Source organism: Neofelis nebulosa, chromosome 2, assembly GCF_028018385.1.
Source record: "Neofelis nebulosa isolate mNeoNeb1 chromosome 2, mNeoNeb1.pri, whole genome shotgun sequence".
NCBI classification, from domain to species: Eukaryota; Metazoa; Chordata; class Mammalia; order Carnivora; family Felidae; genus Neofelis; species Neofelis nebulosa.
The window spans coordinates 31,490,426-31,507,430 of NC_080783.1; the positions used below are offsets into that span (position 1 = coordinate 31,490,426).

The 17,005-nt window shown below is 40.3% G+C and overlaps 1 protein-coding gene and 1 pseudogene across 3 annotated transcripts in view; one reads left to right on the plus strand and one right to left on the minus strand.

Moving 5' to 3' along the window:
- Positions 1-17,005, minus strand: part of PARD3B (par-3 family cell polarity regulator beta) — a 1,004,898-nt gene that overhangs the window by 929,126 nt on the left and 58,767 nt on the right. The gene's annotated exons all lie outside the window — the stretch shown is intronic.
- On the plus strand, positions 10,379-10,890 carry LOC131499721 (anionic trypsin-like; annotated as a pseudogene).

Here is a 17,005-nt window from a genome sequence, read left to right on the forward strand (position 1 = left end):
ATGCTGTTCTGGGGCGCCTGGGTGGCGCAGTCGGTTAAGCGTCCGACTTCAGCCAGGTCACGATCTCGCGGTCCGTGAGTTCGAGCCCCGCGTCAGGCTCTGGGCTGATGGCTCGGAGCCTGGAGCCTGTTTCCGATTCTGTGTCTCCCTCTCTCTCTGCCCCTCCCCCATTCATGCTCTGTCTCTCTCTGTCCCAAAAATAAATAAAAAACGTTGAAAAAAAAAAATTTTTTTTAAAAAATAAAAAAAAAAAAGAGTCACATGCTGTTCCACCTAAACCAGCCAGGTGCCTCTAACTAACTAGAATTCAAGTAAAAACTTAAAACTTTGAATGGAACCACAAAAGACTCTGAACAGTCAAAGCAATCTTAAGAAGAATAAAGCTGGAGGTAACATTCTCCCAGATTTCAAGATCTACTACAAAGCTGAATTAATCAAAACAGTATGGTACTGGCACATAAATATATATACATAGATCATTGGAACAGAGCCCAGAAATTAAACCCATTCTTATACAATCTATGACGAAGGATCCAAGAATAAACAATGGGGAAAAGACAGTCTCTTCAACAAATGGTGCCAGAAAAACTGGATCACTTTCTCACACCACAGACAAAAACAAATTCAAATTGGATTAAAGACCTAAATGTGAGACTTGAAACCATAAAACTCCTAGAAGAAAACACAGGCAGTAATTTGACAATCAGCCTTAGCAGCACTTTTCTAGATATATCTCCTCGAGTAAGGGAAACAAAAGAAAAAATAAACTATTAAAAATTTATCAAAATAAAAAGCTTTTGCACATTGAAGGAAATCATCGACAAAATGAAAAAGCAACCTACTGAATAGGAAAAGATTATCTTTCTCTTGTAAAACAAAAATCTGACCAGAGACCGCCAGTGCTCCCTCTAGGCAACAACCAACCACAGCTGAGCAGGGGCGACTCAGTGTCTCCCCAACACTCAGCATTACACATTCCACTACCGAATAGTGTACATTTCTCCATATGCACCCCTATAAATGAGAAAAAGGACACGAAGATGCCATCTTTCAAGAATTAGAGATAGCACATATGTTTGCAGGATCGCATTGCCTACAATGCAACAGCAGATGTTTATTTCTCCAGTTGCTCGTTCAGCCCCTTCAATGACTGAGGTCTGGCATGCCTAGTTTAAGAGGTGACAGGCTTGAACGAAACAAACTCGATCATTTTTGCTCTGTCCTGCAAGCTCGCATTTATATATTTACTTTTTCCTAAATACTGCAAAGGTTTTTACATGTGATACATGCAGAAGAAATTAAAATAAGCAGATCAGCATATTTTAAAATAATTGCAGACATTTTCCAATTTATACTGTCTGTAACTCTACTAAGAACATTAAAAATGAGACTGCTTCAATGTTTTCCTCATTTTACTTTTGATTTAGAGGATACATATTATAAACCCGAATCAGAGACAAATCTTTGAGGTCTCTCTGCCTTAGAATGGGGTTGAATGAAGCAGAGAGAGGCGGTATAACTTTAAAACCAAGACTATTAGTTTTATTTACATGCCACAACACAATCTTCAAATGACCTCTGCCTTCCCAAGTAACATTTTAACTAAAGTGACAGAGAATGGAATGCCACATTAGAATTGAAAGCAAGATAAAAGGTAGGAGTCCTAATCTACTGCTCTACATAGCATTATTCATGACAAGGGTTTCCCACTTTCTCAGACAGGGTTCAAAATGTCAGCTTTCACTATGTAGCAAATTTTAATAGGATGCTTCTAAATGGGTACCCTAAGAGGGCTACAAGGATTTCTTCATCTACAGCACATTCAGCTACTTCTCATCTGGCTCCAGGAGTAGTTTCCCAGCCTATTTCCTTTCATCTCTGATGCATTCGGGCTGCTGAGCGAACCGCTCCCCTCATTCTGTCAGAAGCCGGGATAAAAATTTTGTTTTGTGTTTACGAAACATCGAAGTATGGGCAAGGAAGCCCTTGATGAAGGCCTCCCTGCTCTGGTTGCAGAATTACTCTGCCTGCAAGGTGCTACCCTCTGCTGTTGGAGGGATGGCATCGGGGAAGTGGTTGGAAAATGCAGTGCTAAAACAGCCATTTTTGATGTAAATTGTAAAATGTCCTTGAGGTCTTCAAAAATCTGACAGCAATTCTTCAAGCACGCATCAATTAAATTTTATATGATAGCAAGACTGCTAAGCAAATAAATACTTAAAATCATTGGGCTGCAGTAACACAGACTGGACCAACTAGCCATATCTTGTTCTCAGAACACTCAGAGGTAGCGAAGACAAGGTTTTTCCTACCCAGAGAAAGAGCCTGTTGTGAAGCAGAGTAATATTCAAAGTGACTCTATAAAGGACAAGGGAACAGGAAGCCAGAACTCTGCTGATAAATTACTTAAATGATTTAATGTGGCAAATATTAACACCCAGATTTTACCATCTTTCACTGACCACTCTAATTCTTTCCAGAAGAATTTTCCCATGTCAAAACACTCAGAAAAATGTTGTAGGATTACTAAAAAAAAAAAAAAAAAAAAAAAATGGTATTAGATGCTTTACCTTGACACTCTCAGACTTAATTTTCAAAATCAAAATGTTCTAAACAAATCCAAAAGCCTGCTACGGAAGAAAACATCTTAAAAATGTCATTCAAATTTAACTTCAGACACAGAAATACAAGTTGTAAATTTTAACCAGTTTATTTTTTTAATATTTATTTTTGAGAGAGAGAGAGAGAGCGAGCGAGCATGCACACGAGTGGAGGAGAGGTAGTGAGAGAATGAAACACAGAATCTGAAGCAGGCTCCAGGCTCTGAGCTGTCAGCACAGAGCCGACGCAGGGCTTGAACCCACAAACCACGAAATCATAACCTGAGCCAGTCTGACGCTTAACCGACTGAGCCGCCCTTAACCAGTTTATATTAAAATAAGTGTAACTCCAGACCAACGTAGCAAGGTATTACCTGCACCATTATTTCATAATTGGAAGGTTTTTTTTTAATTTTTTTTTTTTAACGATTATTGATTTTTGAGACAGAGAGAGACAGAGCATGAACAGGGGTGGGTCAGAGAGAGACAGGGAGACACAGAATATGAAACAGGCTCCAGGCTCTGAGCTGTCAGCACAGAGCCTGATGCGGGGTTCGAACCCACAAACTTCGAGATCATGACCTGAGCCGAAGTCGGACGCTTAACCGATTAAGCCACCCAGGCGCCCCTGGAAGTTTTTATAACATAGACAGGCAATGTCAGATTGAGGTACAAAGTCTCATTTTGATTTTAAATCAGTTTCAGACTTCTCCCTAATCCACAACACAACACATTGTAGCCATTCTATTATTCTGAGAAACGTAAATTAAAGATTGAAATCCTTTCACCTTCAAAATCGTCACCATCACACAAACATGTCCGTGTTACGTACGTGAGGGGAGGCAGGGAAAGCATGATGACGTCCAAGTCAGGGAATCGTAATCTGAGTATTTCCCAGGTAACCAACAGCCCTACACAATGATTTATGAATGTTACCAGTGCTCCCCAAATCTACTGAGCCAACTGATTTATCTGTGCTAATAAAGAGTTTATGCTTTCAGGACACATCATACCCAAAACTCATCTCCTTCCAGGCAGAACTATGAGAAAGTGAGACCCAGCCAGCTCAGAACAAATCCATTTGGCTTGAGATTCTGGGAGCCAAGGAGCATTCTGCTCAGCTTTACTCCCAGTGCCCTCCCCCAGGAGATGCAAAGCCACCCACACACACTAAGGGTAGAAGAATGGGAAAGGGCAGAGTTTTCTTTCCTGGGAAAAAAGCCAGAGTGAAAGTTCTGGGGGATGTAAACATATAACAGCTAGAGGAGAGCCATGGAAACCTTCTCCCCAAGCAAATGTGCTGTTCTGCAAACTTTCCTTGCCCCCTACAATATTTAGCGTTGCATTAAAGCAAATATTTTTAAAATACACAAGCATGTGCTGTTTAAAATGCCTAAAATTAAAAACAAACAAATTCCCCCTTATTGCCTGTCTAAAACCACCAACACATCCACTTTTTACCACGAGATATTTCTGAAGTAGATGACTGCTGGGTATACAAACTAGTTTAAAAACCTCCCCTTGCTGGTTCTGCCAGGATTCTAAACTGAGAGTCCCATTACACACCCCGGAAATGAAGCACGATATGGCACCCACAGGTGCGTCTTTCTGGATAGAGGGTTTTACTACATGTCCCAATTGTCAAGTCTTAAAAAAAAATACCATGGCTTTCACATGATGAAGATCTACATTAACAGATCACAGTTTAGGGGCTCCTGGGTGGTTTGGTCGGTAAAACCTCCAACTCTTGATTTTGGCTCAGAGCACAATCTCGCAGTTCGTGAGTCTGAGCCCTACACAGAGCCTGCTTGGGATTCTCTCTCTCCCCCTCTCTCTCTCTGCCCCTCCCCTTCTTGCTCTTGCTCTCTCTCAAAATATAAATAAAACTTTTTTAAATATAATTTATTGTCAAGTTAGCTAACAAACAGTGTATACAGTGTGCTCTTGGCTTCGGGATGATTCATCACTTATATAAAACACCCAGTGCTCATCCCAACAAGTGCCCTCCTCAACACCCATCACACATTTTCCCCTCTCCCTTACCCCCACATCAACCCTCACTTTGTTCTCTGTATTTAAGAGTCTCTTATGGTTGGCCTCCCTCTCAGTTTATAACTATCTTTTTCCTTCCCTTCCCCATGGTCTTCTATTAAGTTTCTCAAATTCCACATATGAGTGAGAACATAGGATATGTCTTTCTCTGAGTTATTTCACTTAGCATAACACCCTCCAGTTCTATCCACATTGTTGCAAATGGCAACATTTCATTCTTTTTCATTGCCAAGTAGTATTACATGGTATATATAAACCACATCTTCTTTACCATTCATCGGTTAATGGATATTTGGGCTCTTTCCATAATTTGGCTACTGTTGAAAGCGCTGTTATAAACATTGGGGTACAAATGCCCCTATGAGTCAGCAGTCCTGTATCCTCTGGATAAGTTCCTAGCAGTGCTATTGCTGGGTCATAGGGTAATTGTATTTTTAGTGTTTTGAGGTACCTCCACACTGTTTTCCAGAATGGCTGCACCAGTTTGCATTCCCACCAACAGTGCAAGAGGGTTCCCATTTCTCCACATCCTCGCCAACATCTGTTGTTTCCTCAGTTGTTAATTGTAGCCACTCTGACAGGTATAAGGTGTATCTCAATGTGGTTTTGATTTGTATTTCCCCTGATGATGAGCAATGTTGAGCATCTTGTCACATATCTGTAAGCCATCTGGAAGTCTTCTTGGAAAGGTATCTATTCATATCTTCTGCCCATATCTTCATGGGATTATTTGTTTTTCAGGCGTTGAGTTTGGTAAATTCTTAATAGATTTTGGATGCTAACCTTTATCTGACATGTCATTTGCAAATATCTTCTGCCATTCCATTGGCTGCCATTTAGTTTTGTTGATTAACACTTTGCAGTGCAGAAGCTTTTTATCTTAATGAGTTCCCAACAGTTTGCTTTTATTTTCCTTGCCTTTGGAGATGTTTCTATTCTTTGGAACAGCTTGACAAGAATAGGTATTAACTCTGCTTTAAATGTCTGGTAGAATTCCCCCGGGAAGCCATCTGGCCCAGGACTCTTATTTATTGGGAGATTCTTGGTAACCAATTCAGTATCTTCCCTGGTTATGGGTCTGTTCAAATTTTCTATTTCTTTCCTTTTGAGTTTTGGTAGTGTGTGTGGGTGTCCAGGAATTTGTCCATTTCTTCCAGGTTGTCCAGTTGGTTGGCATATAATTTTTCATAGTATTCTCTAATAATTGTATTTCTGTGGTGGTGGTTGTGATGTCTCCTCTTTCATTTGTGATTTTATCTATTTGGGTACTCTCTCTTTTATTTTTGAGAAGTCTGGCTAGAGGTTTATCGATTTTGTTTATTCTTTCAAAAAAACCAGCTCTTATATTCATTGATCTGTTCTACTAGTTTTTTGGATTCTGTATTGCTTGTTTATGGTCTAATCTTATTTCTCTTCTGCTGACTTTGGGGTTTCTTTGCTGCTTTGTTTCTATTCCTTGAGGTGTAAGCTTAGATTCTGTTTTTAGAATTTTCTTGCTTCTTGAGACAGGCCTGCATTGCAATGTATTTTCCTCTTAGGACTGCCTTTGCTGTATCCCAAAGGGTTTAGACGGTCATGTTTTCATTTTCATTTGCTTCCATATATTTTTTAATTTCTTCTTTAATTTCTTAGTTGACCCATTCGTTCTTTATTAGGGTGTTCTTTAACCTCCATGCATTTGGAGGCTTTCTAAGTTCTTTCTTGTGGTTGATTTTACGTTTTATAGCACTGTGATCTGAAAATATTCATGGTATGATCTCAATCCTTTTATATTTGTTGAGAGCTGTTTTGTGACCCAATATGTGATCTATTTCGGAGACTGTTTCATGTGCACTCGAGAAGAATGTGTATTCTGCTGCTGTGGGAAGAAAAGTTTTGAATAAATCCATCAAGTCCATTGATGTATCATTCAAGGCCATTGTTTCTTTATTGATTTTCTGCTTAGATGATCTGTCCATTGCTATAAGTGGAGTGTTCAAGTCACCTACAATTACAATATTAGTATCTATAAGTTTGCTTATGCTTATGATTGATTTATATATTTGGATTCTTTCAAGTTGGGGGCACAATTACAACTGTTAGCTCTTCTTGATGGATAGACCCCTTAATTATGATATAATGCTCTTCTTCATCACTTGTTACAGTCTTTAAAGTCTAGTTTTTAAGTATGGCTACTCCAGATTTCTTTTGACTTCCAGTAGCATGATAGATGGTTCTCCATCCCCTCACCTTCAATCTGCATATGTCCTCAGGTCCAAAATGAGTCTCCTGAAAACAGCATATATATGGATCTTGGTTTTTTATCCATTCTGATACCCTATGTCTTTCGATTGGGGCATTTAGTCCATTTACATTCAGAGTGATTACTGAAAGATATAGATTTAGTGTTACTGTGCTATCCGTAGGTTTCATGTTTGGAGTGATGTCTCTGGTCCTTCGGAGTCTTTGTTGCCTTCTATCCACAGAGTCCTCATGAGGATCTCCCACAGAGCTAGTTTAGTGGTCATGAATTCCTTTAGTTTTTGTTATCTCTCTCTGCCCCTGCTTGCTGTCACTCTCAAAACTTTTTAAAAAAGAAATAGGTCATAGTTTACATTAATACATTCTTCTGTCATCGGATTTGGCTACCCAACAACTCCTAAGGAATATAACACTAAGCAATTAAGAGTTAATTCCCTCCCAGGAAGGTCCCTTACAGGAACCAGAGACTACACCCTTCTCTGGGGATCTAAAACAGCTGAGTACCTTCACAGGTGTAGCCCCTCCCACACCCTTCATCTGCTTTGTTCTCAAATCCTTTGTTGCCACTGTATTCATTTCATAATTTTCTGCCCTTTCATAGCCTACTTTTTCCACATCATTCACAAAAGGACAAGTAGACACACAAGCAACGATTTCTGGTCCTTATAAATGAAGTCCTTATAAGAATGTTGCCAATGGGGTGCCTGGGTGGCTCAGTCAGTTGAGCACCCAACTCTTGATTTCAGCTCGGGTCATGATCCCAGGCTCATGGGATGGAGCCCATGTCCAGCTCTACACTGAGCCTGGAGACTGCTCATGATTTTCTCTCTGCCCCTTTCATCTTATTATTTAAAACAAACAAACAAAAAAAAAACGCTCTTCTTATTTAAAACAAAAAAAATTTTTTTTAAGAAGAATGTTGCCAACTTAAAATGTTAATGGAAGCCCTACTGTGCTGGTCTATTCAACCAGTCAGTCATGACCTGGTTCCTCTACTTGCCATCCTTACCTCTACAGTAATCCCCTAACCTCTAAGGGCTTCCCTGGAGTCTGTACTTCTTAGAACTAATCAAAGCAAAGTTCTACGGAGGGCCTTCTTGAGGATTACATGATAGAAACAAAAAACTTCCCAAGTGTTGCACTTAATAAATGTAATCTTTCATGCATGTGGTTCTCAGCATCTTCTATAGTCTCCTTTTGGTTACTGTCTTAAATTTGAGCTACTGAACATCTTGTTTACGGACTATCTTTCCAACTTGCTAAGATCATTATCACCTTCCTCAACAAGCTCAATTTAGTAAACCCCCAAAATAAGGGACTGTGCCCAGGAGCCGATTTTACAGTCACCTAGCAGTAGTTCTAGCACACTAAAGTTAGCACCTGTGTCTTGCTAACTAGTTTTTACTTCAAAGCAATAATCAAAGGGTAGGGGTGTCAGAAGGTAAAGGAGGGTGAGTCAAGTATCCTCCAGGGTTAGAAGGCACTTTGGACCCAAAAGGAAGCAAACCACTCCATACGGACCTTCATTCAGGGTAACTTACTAATGGAGTGAGGGGGTGTGTAGAAATCTGGCAGACAAATGACCCAGGCAGCACACAGCTATTCTCCACCCTTACTCTCCATGTCTGGACCTTAGCCCACAGATTGTATAGGGCGAGGGGCACTGTGGTAAGGTCAACAGGTAGCCATCTAAATTGACACCATCTGTGGACCAGAGGATCTCTACTAGTTAATGTGAAGCGAGGGCCTTCAGAGAGGCAGCCATCTCTACTAGTTATGTAAAGTGGGAGCTTCTGTGTGCCAGCCATCTCTACTAATTTCTGGAGTCTTCTGTGTGCCACTTTAGAGATCAGAACTAGCCTTCCCACATTCCAGTCAGAGCATACATTTAACCTCCATGGAACCTGAACACATAGCCCTGAGGGAGGTCATTAGACAAACAGGAACAAGATGGAAGACCAAAGATGGAGTCAGCGTTGTCAGCACTCTTACAAGGGGAAAGAAAGGTTTGGGGGTTTTAAGAGAAATACATAGGGGTGCTTGTGTGACTCAGGGGGTTAAGCATCCAACTCTTGATTTTGGCTCAGGTCATGATCTCATGGTTGGTGGGTTCTAGTCCCATACCTGGCTCTGTGCTGACAGTGTTGAGCCTGTTCAGGATTCTCTCTTTCCCTCCTTCTGCCTCTTCCCTGCTCCTGCTCTTGCTTTCTCCCTCTCAAAAGAAATAAACTTTAAAAAAAAATTAAAGAAATACATGAAAAAGAGAGAATGTTTGAGGCTTTAATATTTCTAAGAAAAACCATAAACACAACATAACAGCTACTGAATGATTTTTGTTTTCTTTAGAGCAGCATCCAAAGGGGATCCGAAAGACTGCCCATGGACTCACCTGAATTGAATGGTATATGATACTGAGGTGCACACAGGTGAAGCTTTCATAGCAACTTGGTTCTATTAACCTAGCAGCATCTTACAGAAAAAGGTAATAAAACTAGGGAGTCAACTGTGGCCACTGGAGCTGGTTCATAGGTTGTTCTCTTATTCTGAGAACGTGGAAGAATCATACTTTACCACCCATTCGAATTCAGGTTTGACATGTAACTGGCCAAAGAAATTTGAGCATAAGTAATATGCGTCTCTCTGGCTTTAAGAGCCAGTGCATCAATTTACATTTTCCTTGATTTTCTATAATCATGGAAACATATTGTAAGATGGAGCCTCCATGTGGGGCCCCAGATGATAAAATGAGATCTCCTCATTTTATCAGACCCACCAGGGGCTGACAGCATGACCGAGAAATAAGCTGATTACTCTAAGCCAGAGATTTTCAGATGATTTGTTACGGCAGCATAGCCTGAACTTTTCTGATGCCATACCAAATTTTAAACCCCAATATGTAAGGCACAGTACTGTGCTACACTTGTGGGAAACTCAAATGCAGAAGTCAGGCAGGGTAGAAAGCAGTATTGCATTAAATGTATATGAGAATCAGAGAGACCAAACATAACCGTGCTTGGGTCATGGAATGAAGTATAAAATTCTAGTTTCCATTGATTGAAAACCGTCTAAAGCCTTGGAGTGAAACCCCTTTCTAAAGAAGAGGGGGGAGAGAAGTCAGCCTTCCATTGACAGATGATAGCATGAGCAGCAGTCAGCAAGGAAAACACAGGAAGACAGGAAGAAAGGAAGACAGGACAGGAGATAGCTGAGTGAGGGGGCAGCCCGGATTGCAGGAATAGTCATAGGAAATAAGGTTGGAAATATAAGGTGCAATAGAGCATGACAGGCCTTGAATGCCTCACCATAAAAATGTTAACAGCAACAATAATAAAAACCATTTTGTCCCAACACATTTTAGGGCATTACATATATTACTCATTGCATTGTCACAATAACCCGCTGAGCTACTTGTTTCATCTGTAAAAGGGAAATTGTAAGAGGCTGGTATCCGTGGCTCACTGCTACGAGTCCCGCATCCAAGTGAGGCTCTCGGGAACACAACATCAATGTCCTAGAGGGGGATGAGCAAGTTCATCAACTCAGCCACCCCGATGATAGCAGCTGGACCCTAGACAATGACATGATGCTCGTCAAGCTCTTCTCTCCTGCAGCCCTCACTCCCTGGGTGTCCTCCATACCTCCCCCTGTGTACCCACTGGCACCCAATGCCTTCTGTCTGGCTAGGGCAACACCCTGGGCTCTGGAACCAACTACCCCGAGCTGCTGCAGTGCCTGGACGCCCCGCTGCTGAGTCAAGCCCAGGGGGAAGCCTCCTACCCTGGGCAGATCATGAAGAACATGGTTTGCGCTGGCTTCCTCGAGAGAGGCAAGGACTCCTGCCAGGGTGACTCTGGTGGCCCTGTGGTCTGCAATGGTGAGCTCCAGAAAATTGTCTTCTGGGACTATGGCTGCACCCAGAAGCAGCAGCCGGGAGTCTACACCAAGGTGTGTGATTTTTGTAGACTGGACTAAGGAGACCATAGCTGCCAACAGCTAAAACCCCAAGTCCCTCTACCATCACTATGCTAATAAAGTGAGCCTGTTACCAAAACAAAAAACAAAACAACCAAACAAACAACAACAAAAAAAAAACAGTAACATGCAGGTACAGTACACTGCCCAAAGTCACAAAGTGAGTAAATATCAGAATCAGGACTTGAACTCAGACAGGGTCTGTGATATTAACCACCACACTACATTTCCTGCCACCGACCTTAGACTAAGAGGTGAGGAGACCCATTTACACTTCAAGGAAAGGGAGTCCCACGATTAGTATCGTGTTTCAGAAAGATTAGTTGTGTCACATATACGACGAATCAAAGAACACTGGTATGTAGGTAGAGATACCTTTTAGAAATCACTGAAACTAACCAGGTAAAAGACATTACGCCCCTGTATGAAGACAGGGACTAGTAACTATGAATCAGTAACTCAGAAAGTTGTATAGGGTCAGAACAACATGACTTTTGCCTATTTATGTGTGGGGGTGATACAGCCGGCTTCAAGTTCCTAGATATTCCTCTTGCTGAGAGAGTCTAATTCCCCTCTCATTAAATTTAGGCTTTCTTACAGACTCTCCTGACCCCATAGATTGTGGCAGAAATAACTCTACATCCTAAGAAACCCCGAAGCTCCTTCCTGGCTCTCTTGCAAATGCTGGGAACCCTGAGTCACCTTGTAAATACAAATGCCCAGCTAAGAGGCTTTGTCAGAAAGCCCCAACAGTACATGCAGAGGGCACAGCTGGCCCCAGCCTTCCAGCTCTCTATGCATGGGTGCCAGGCATGTGAATCCAGCCATCTTGGACCCTGCAGACCGGCCACCAGGTGAATATCACCAAGTGACCCCAGCTGACACCGCATGGAACAGAAGCACTCCCCTAGCCAAACTATAGCAAATACCCGACCCATAAGCCCACGAGGTACAATGATGTCGGTATGTTAAGACCGTGTATTTAGAATGATTTCTTACACTGGACTAGGTCACTGGAACATGGCAGTGATTAAAGGAACCCTGAAATTCAACCATCTCTATTAAAATCACTGGCTGGTGTGCTCAACCCCTCACTTCCCTGAGTTAGAACCTGTGCACTGGCCCCAAGGACTGGTATTCTTAGCAAGTTCCACTACCCCAAGTGCTTCTTAGACTAAGGTTGGAGATTAGAATCAAAACCATCTACACAACAAAAATGGAGCCAAAAAGGCCAGTGCACCACAAAACGAGTGCTACATGAAAACTTACATCGTTACCCATCTTCCCTGGCTCACTCCACGGCCATCCTCTGCCCTGGCTGCCATATGAAGCATCTTGGAAGCCTTTAAATCGGCCAAATCCTGAGCCCCAGCCCAAAGCAATTACTGGGAGCAGTGTTTAGGTGATTCTAATACGCAGCCAGGACTAAGAGCCTCTGGTTCACAGTTAACCATGAATACGTTATTGCTTTACAAGCAAAGAAAGTATAAAAACAAAAGCCTTCCTAGGTCTGGCTTGATTGCCCCCAAACTGCAGAGATGACCTCCAGGTACCATCTGAGCAAAAAATAACATCAGAAAGAAGGGCAATGTCTCCTCCCAAGAAATCTAAAATGACTTGCGTGTGTATATCACTTCAGTCAAACATTTTTAAATATATGAAGTAAATGTTTTCAGTTTCTCAGCATGTTTCAGGAAAGAGTGAAAACATAGGAGTTTGAGGAGCAGACGTATATTTCTGCTTTCAACATCTCTATTGGAAAGACTGGATGTTAAACAGCTTTTCAAGGGAAAATTTCATTTTAAAGAAGTTTAGTATTTGCACTGGGCACTCACCACCACATAGATTGTATTTTCTTCTTGTGCTGATATTAAAACTTTTTTTTTTTCTGATATGAAGAATTCCGGAGTAAAATCTAAAGAATATTAATAGAGCTAAATACAAGATATCAAAATGACCTCCGCCCCTTTTGTAACAAAGCATTGTCCTTGTCCAATTCTCAGTGGTGAGGAAAAGCACTCAGGATGTCAAAGGCACAAAGAATACACCTTTTTCTATAAAACAAATGCTCTGTCTCAACAGTGTTAATATTCAGAGATTAGAAAATGAGGTCAGTAATGACAAACGCAATCGTGTCACCCTCGTCAGCCGGTGCTATCACGTGTAAGTGGAAATAACCAAATAGTCTTCAATAAATATTGATTACTCATCCAGCAAACATACCTACTACGTGCCAGGTGGTAGCAGATCAGGCGAAAGGAAATCTCCCCAGGATTTACCCCAGAGAGGGCTGCCTGAACCTGACAAAATCATTCCAGTCTGTGCCCAAGTGAACTCCCCTGGAAAGGCCTGTCACTGTTTTCTGAAGGGGAAACTAAGGCAGAAAATGAACAAAGCTCTTTCACACCAACACGGAGTGCAACTCAAGGGCGGAAGTGTTTTTCCAACACTCCTGTTGGATTTTGCACTGCATTCTTCACATTCTTGGTGTGCCGAGTCCCCTTTGGAATTAGCCAAAAGCACTGGTGTGTGGAGTGAATCAGCGTAGTTTATAAGGCAGTTAGCAGGATGTACTTACCAGGCATTAAGGTTCTACATTTTTATAACAGATGGTTATTAGGACAATGAAAAATGCCTTGTGGCCTGATTTAAAGAAAAACACTGACGTTAGGAGGAGAAATTTTCAGTGTTTTCATTATCTGTTCTTGATGGTCCTTAGGGATCCAAACAGTTCACACAGACTTTGCAGATCGCTTTGCTTCTCAGGCTTAATGTGCCCCAGCAGAGAAATTAACAAACAATAACCACCGAAATTCGTTTTAGGAGGATTTCTGAAGTAATACTGGTAAATTAATCAAGACCCACAAATTATTTCAACCACAGCTAAAACACTGTATTTCTAAAACAAAATGTGCCATTAGACAGCCAGATCCAGAAAAATCAAGAAAACTCTCAGAGGTTGACAGACAGCACATTTAATAAAATAGGAGTTACAAAGGCGTAAGAGGAAATTAACTCAAATGCCTCAGGTTATGTGATAAGGACTCAGTATTTTCAACTTTTCTGACTTTAAAGACTTTTCTGCTGCACTTCCTTGTTCCTGTGCTGAGCAAGAAGCTCTTTATTGACCACTTTAAAAGATAAATAAGTGAGCACAGAGCTATATAATTTAGAGAACTAAATACGCTCTCCTTAGAGTTTCGGAGGATGCTATTAACCTAGCATCAGTAATAACTGTCCTCTTAACTGTTATTCTCATAAGTAGAGAGGGATTTATAACTATCCTGGCTCTATAGCTTGATTCAAAATATTTACTGAGCATCTGCTAAGAGTAAACCACAGCATTGGTCAACATGGCAATACAAAGTGTTATAAAGATAGCTCTTTACCATTCCCAATATAGCTGGGGAAACAGAATATAAAATCCAAATCACCAAAGGAGTGGTTGAGAGATGCTTTTTCAACTTCTACCTTTCATGTGATATGCCATCTTCTAACCAGAGTAAGAAGTTTAAAATTTCTGGGTTGTTGTTTTTTTAATCTTTGTATCTCACCTGCTCACACCAACTCTCAGCACAGAGATGTTCACACAACAAGAGCCCAAAAAGGATTGATTTCACTTGGTCTCCCTTTTGAATAGTTGGCTATATAGTGGCGAGAGTTGGCCCTAAAGTCTGTGCCAATGAGAAACAACCAGGCCACAAAGTGCAGATTAAAATCCAACATTATGACCTCAACTGACATTTTTACCATTCACAGGTCAGAAATGGTGTGTATACAACTAATTCTAACATTCTACCTTCCTTGGAACTCATTACCAGATTTTTGCAGTTTCTTTCTGCTACTATTTAAGGAAATTCTTAGGCAGGGTTTGTAGACAGGGAGTAGAACAGGAGATTGCAAACTAAGTCAAGATAAAGTGAGTGTATTCGGCTTGGAGGGGCGTACCTAAGATGGACAGGAAAACCTTGTCCTACGAAGTTAACAATGAAACATATGACCTTTGCATTACTTAGCACATTTACAAAATGTTTCCACAAGCAAGATCTCATTCATTCTGTCCACATGACAAAATTTGTGTCCCCCTTGTACAAAACAGAACTGTAAGGCTGAAGGAGTAAACGGCAGGCGGCAGAGCTGAAGAACAAATCCAGATTTTGTACCAAGGCGGTGCTATTTGCTTAAGACCAGAAATAACTCACCCTCAAAGAGGGAATCAAAACAAATGATCTCCGGTTTGAGGCTCTCCCTGACCTAGAATTGCCGTATTAAAAAAAAAAAAAAAAAAAAAAAAAAGGTAGCAACTAACTGTATACCACCTCTAGTAGGGCCAGAAAGACAAATAGCTTAGATCAACTCAACTGTAATTAGCTAAACAAAGGACAAATCATCCATAAATTTCTAGAATTCCTTAAGAAGATACATGTCATCCATGTGAATAATTTAGATGAAGTCTTGCCTTGGAACCACTCAGGATCACTTCCAGAACTTGTCTTTTAATCCTACGGTGACCGCAGAAATAGGTAATTCTTCATCTCACTTTGAAAAATAGCATCCCTAGGATAATAGTGAAAATCATTTTCAGCAAGTTTAGACCTAAATGAAGCAGCTCCTGAGCTGCTTAAGTTTTACATTATGATTTGTTCTTGTAAGAGGAGATCTCTATATTAAAGTGCTGGTTCCTGATTTGCAAAGGAATTCATCTGGAGGAGACTATTTATTGAAAAAAAAAAATCGTTCACATATAAGAATTCAAAATTCATATCACATATCATAATCATTCTTCAATTAATCAAATTTGATGAGGAATTCTAATAACGTTTCACTGTTAAGTTTTTTATATATTAAAAAACAATATAGCAATCACCATCTAATGTGTAAGACCTAACCACTGCACAGATGATGTTCTAAATTTGAACTTGAAAGGAAAACCCATCAGCGTGCCTGCTTGATTTCTTTAATCTATTCATGTAGGTTAATTACCTGACACTCATTAAGATGACTCTGAGCTTCTTTAAATTTCTGACCATATTAACCTCTCCAACTAATCCTTATTAGAAAAATATTAAAGAGTGTTCATTGCTATTACAAATTGAATTTGAAATGATGAAACAATTATCAAATAAATGGAGTAGAAAACGAGGTTATATGCATGAGAAGATTCAATGCATCAAATATTTTACCTCCATTATTATAAAATAAAGGTCTTAAGGTCTATATCCAGGAAATGTGCTTAAAGATCAGTCCTTGAAAGAAATCTCTCCACTCCACTCTTAGTCTACCTATGGGGGGACAAACAAAAACTTCAAGTTCGTTATTAACAGAATTATTCAGGAAAAAAAATCTTATTTTTTTATGTTATTTTAAACCAAACAATTGGACAAAAAGATTCAACTATCTAGCTCAGTAAGTCTATATAAAACAATCACTTAATATTATGAGTCTCACATACCCTATCATTCATTTTGCAAATAAAATGGTGCAGACCTATAAAGTACGGGTCAACATCACAAAAGCATGAACTATGAATGGGTGTTACTTCTAAAGACTGAAAACTCGTCACTTCAGTTCTAGGACAAAAAAGAAAATACAAAGACATTTCCTCTACAGACAAATTTCATTTAAAAGTTGCCCTATGCCCTTCATCAGACAATGTACCATACTCCGCATGTTTTTTCTTTAAGATATTATGGATAGTGTTAGCAGTGATATTTTGTAAATGTTCACTTAAGCTATACTAGAACTACGAGGCAAAAGAGCTACAAAAGTCTATATTCAGGCAACCGAGTGAAGCAAATGGGAGAATTAGGAGAAGGAACTTAAGGGAAAAGGAGGGGAAAATTGCAAGGCATATTTACCACAAATGACAAGGGATTAAAATCCTTAATATAGAAAGAGTTCTCCCAAAAAGTGTCTATTGTCCATTTTTTTCTTTCAAACTATAAATAGCAACAGCCAAAGGCAAAACACACACAGCAGAAATTAACTCCATTAGTACTGTTTTTTTTTTTTTTCAAAGATTTTTTTTTTAAGTAATCTCTATACCCAACATGGGGCTCAAACCCACAAACCTTGAAATCAAGAGTCACATGCTCTACCGAGTGGGCCAGCCTGGTACCCCAGTACTGCTTTCTTAAATG